Consider the following 4,473-nt stretch of genomic DNA (forward strand, 5'->3'; position numbering starts at 1 on the left):
GAGTGTACAGTTATTTTCGGATTGATGATCGTAAAGTCATCTGAACAGATATAGTATTAATGAGTAACTACAGCCATAAAAAAGAAGTTCAAACGTCATTCAACCTGTTGACTCCTGACTTCCGCCGCCCGCACACAGAGTGCTATTGATTTGTTTTCGCGCCAGCACTTGCCTTACTCCAGTGGAAACAACGGGACGAATAAGTGCAGTAGGAAAGGAATCGGTAAACAACTTTGGTAGGTGACAAAGGTTAAGAGAGAGAAAATTCCCAAGCGAACGCCTGGAGTCTCAAACCTAACTGAACTGTGGTTGTGTCGTCGGCAGAGCCCGTCAAATCGTACATTGTCCGCTGTGGGTTGCCACGATGGCACGATCAACATCTTCAGAACATCCGCCGGACCAACAGCGGGTCAACAAGGTGCCTAAAATCACATCCAGTGTGATCGTGCGACCCGGTCGTGCCATTGTGCATAGGGGATTTGGTTAACTCAGCTACGTTCACACATTATGCGGAAAACGTGGCCTAGAATATCACTTTGGAATTGCCTTACATAAAAAATATATTTTTAGAACACGTTTCTTAATTTACATAACATAATAAAAGTTCGTCACCGTTTTTACAGGCTCGGTAAATAGCAACAGATTTTTGAAAGCTGTTACTCAGCACACAGCCCAATTCACTCTCAAGTTTGTCGTTGATTCATACTTTAAGTCCTACACATAGAGCTGTTACTGTAGCCGTTTATTGGGAAGCACCTAATAAAAAAAAATATTACTCGGCGAATAGAGCTATTTTAGTGTCGCGATTAGGCGTTTTCTACTAAGAAGCTTTCATTACAGATTTTTAAAATTTTACCAAAACCACACGGCATTTATTTAGAGATTTAAATCTCCCTTTACTTTAAACCAGAACAACATTAAAATGTCGTACATTTAATGTGTTGACAGACTTACCATATGTACAGCAAGTGTAACCTTTTAATAAGTTACTATCTAAATTATACCTAAAGTGAAAACCGGACACATTTCGCAAAGGTCTAGTTTTTCGCATATTTTAAATTAAGGCCTCGTTTAATTCTAGGAAAAGTGTTATTTAGAAGATCGTTGTTATCTCGAGTTGTTTACGTAATCCTTGAGTTAGTGTGGCTTATGGTTAAATAAAATAAGTTTTCCATTTTAGGTAATACAATGTTTGTTAAACGTATTGTTTGAAATCATTTGGAAGCTGACTTGTGTTAAAGTGGCACTACTGATTGTCATGATCAAAACATGCAGTGTGACGCAATAAGCTTGGTAATGGCGAAATCTACTTATGTAGGGCGGCACAGATGCACTGTAGTCAAACAATAGGGTACTCGAAGGTCGCATTACGCTACTTAACTGTGGCCTTGCGCTTTTGTCGATTTACACTCTAATTTAAATTTAAAAATACACAATAGCACGACAGGTTTTCGTTCAAACTTGTTGATCGTAAAATTATAAGATAACGACGATTGAGCTCGTTCGTAGCAGCGTTTCCACAAAGCTTGTTTTTCAGGGTGCTGGCCTACTGAAGGGTGCTTGTCTGCTGTGCTGCGAGCATTAAACCCGGGAGACTTTTATCTTATCGCTAAGTAAACATTACGTAACGTGTCTTGCGAAAGTTTGTCGAAAGAGATCAGCCAATCAAATTTGAATCTTTAAATATGGGAATTCTGATTTGAAAGCCGCTCGCCGCACGCGCATGTTGTTATGATTTAAAAATAAAGCTTTAACATCATATCAGTTGCGCATGTTAAGGTAAACAGGATTGCTCATAAACATTTTTAAGACCAACACACTGAGTAACCCAACATTTATGCATATAATGTATTGACAAACTATATAAAAATTTGTTAGCACTTGCAAAACGAATGCTAATATAAGTGACGAGTGACACCGTGGCTCAAACATAGCTGTACATAAAATAATGTATCCCAATATTTTTTGGTCAATTTGGTTAATTGCAAACTCTGGCAAGCGCATATAAGCAATCGAAAAGCGTAATACTGATAAACAATTGCTGCCACCATAATAAGGCGCCAGTCACAACAATTGTTTTCCCGTTTTGCAGCTAAAAATACTCTGCTCGTAGCGCGAACTGTCGACGTCATGCCCATTTCCAGGCACATTACCTGGAACCTCGACAAAAAAAGTCGAATTTGTGACGGTCTGTTGACCACCCAGTAAAACGAGGATATAAATTTCAAAGAGCGCTGATCCCGATAAAGTTTATAGGGCAATGACTCAATCCTCTACTCCCGATCGGATATATAGGTGAAAAGCAACTTCTGGCCAATATACAAGACATAACCCGCCTTCGGTTTAGTGCATTACACATACTTAACTTTGGAGCATAATGTCTTATTTTGTGAAAGGGAACGTGTTTGTTGTCACAACAGGACTAGGCTTAATTCATACGGTGATTTTAACTTGTTCAGAACGTAATAAAGCACAGTACGGAGCTCACACTAAATGTCTAACTATCTTAAATATATTCATATATGGCCTAGTCAACGGACGTTTTAACATAGATTATATTTAATATTTTTCGCAAAATGTAGCGGGCCTGTGCGCCACATTGAATTAAAAATGCAATCTAAAGCTGGGTACCTTCTGCTGAAAGTACAATTTCCCACGCCTTTCTCTGTGTTGTACGCCAGTTGACCTCTACATTGTTTGTAAAGTGTTTCAATTTGGCCGTAATGGAATCTAAACAAACATTTCGCTTCTGCGAGGAAACTGTCGCAGTTCTAGGAATCGCAATCACCCTCCAAACAAAGGAACCGCGATATGGAAATTTCTTGTTTACGCAATCTTTCGACTGTTGCCACCAAGTATTCACAATGCGTTATTTGTGCGGCAGACCCAAAGTTGTGGCAAATACTTAACAGCGTTTAATGTTTGAAATTGTCGTACATTAAAGTGTTAGTGGGAACAACACCTTTAGTCCTTTGCCAACCTAGAACAGTATCAGCAGCGGCAATTTAAGGCTTTTTTATCGACGTTGTACCTTGGAATACCCTACACTTTTTCTGTTGCCTCGCGAAAGTGGCCCAGATATAACTACTTCGCTTTAGAGAGCTGGGAAAATCCTGCAGTGAGTTATTCAATCGGATTACCGACAATACAGCACGTGACTGACATTGTCACAATAGGCGCCTGCAAGACTCGGCGGCGGTCTTGTGCAATTATCTTGCAGGCTTATCACCAATACACAGGTGGCAAGACTTAACACCGCTAGCAGCAAAGCATCGAACTCATACGCTGACATTATAATTTGTTTCCGAAATCCACTAATGCCGTCGCCAAACATTTCACTCGACCATCCAACTGTCGAGAGCTGACCTTTATAAACGACATATAAAAGTAAATCTTAAATGATATGAGCTACGTGGTAGCAATTAAAAACAGGTTATCTGTAATAATATCGAATCGGGCCATTAAAAAAATGAAAACAAGTTTTTAGACTAAAACACCTGGAAAATATCAACAGTGGACTTTTTAATTTTATCTAATTTTTACAATTGTGTATAGTAATGACGTTACTTGGTATTACCAATCACCTTTATGCTTTATCCCGAGAAATAGTGCCTATGACTTGCGGCTTATAAATTTCCTTCTATCAAATTACGATATTCCTGTATAAAAAAAAACAATAATTGTTAAATTGTTAAGTGAAAGGGTAATTGGTTTATTAGGAGTAATGAAAGTAGCATCGTATGTCCACAAATTACTTTGTAAAATCCATAATAAATTAAGTATTTTACCGATTCGTTTTTAAAATGTTACAGTTCTATAAATCAGAAAAATGTTGCAACAATATTAATAGTGATTTGTTTTGTAAACCTTGTAATAACATAAAAAATAGTTTTGCCACCAGTGAGGTTTGAACTCACGACCCCTGGTTTACGAGACCAGTGCTCTACCACTGAGCTATAGCGGCGCGACGTCGAAGCTGTTCGAATTTTAGAATATAATCACTCGCACCAGAGCTTGCAGCAGTTTATCGTTGAATACGTTTAAACAACAATGACGAATAATCTCAACCAATTATTATAATTCAAATTTGTTTTTCAACATACACCAATATACAAAACAAGCGTGACAGTGGTATTTATAATATTTACATCAGTTTGTTGTTGCTCTTTTTTTAACTTTTCGCCTAATCAAGTTCAAGCTTGTTCAAACAGTTGCGGTAAAGTGACCCCTAACCAAAAGGCAGGGAAAATTAATGTCGTAATTACGTTTGACCTATTTAAACTTACGCGAATGCGGGTCATGGTTTTACGACACGATCGGCGAGATTTAATTTCTTGTTTCATTTAATAACGTGTTTGCAAAAATCTTAAATAACGTTTTGCAAAAGTGCAATTTTGGTTTCATTGCGAGGTGCGTGTCAAATCGCATTAGGCCGTTGATTCGACAGAAAAACCAAACTAATTTCGCAGAAGT

General features: G+C 38.1%; 1 non-coding gene across 1 annotated transcript; it reads right to left on the minus strand.

Annotated features, from left to right (window-relative positions):
• Nucleotides 1-3,892: 3,892 nt before the first annotated feature.
• Nucleotides 3,893-3,964, minus strand: Trnat-cgu (transfer RNA threonine (anticodon CGU)). The gene has a single exon. It is a non-coding gene; the product is annotated as a tRNA-Thr (tRNA).
• Nucleotides 3,965-4,473: the final 509 nt, after the last annotated feature.

This window comes from Ascidiella aspersa, chromosome 6 (assembly GCF_963924565.1).
Source record: "Ascidiella aspersa chromosome 6, kaAscAspe10.2, whole genome shotgun sequence".
Classification (NCBI taxonomy): Eukaryota; Metazoa; Chordata; class Ascidiacea; order Phlebobranchia; family Ascidiidae; genus Ascidiella; species Ascidiella aspersa.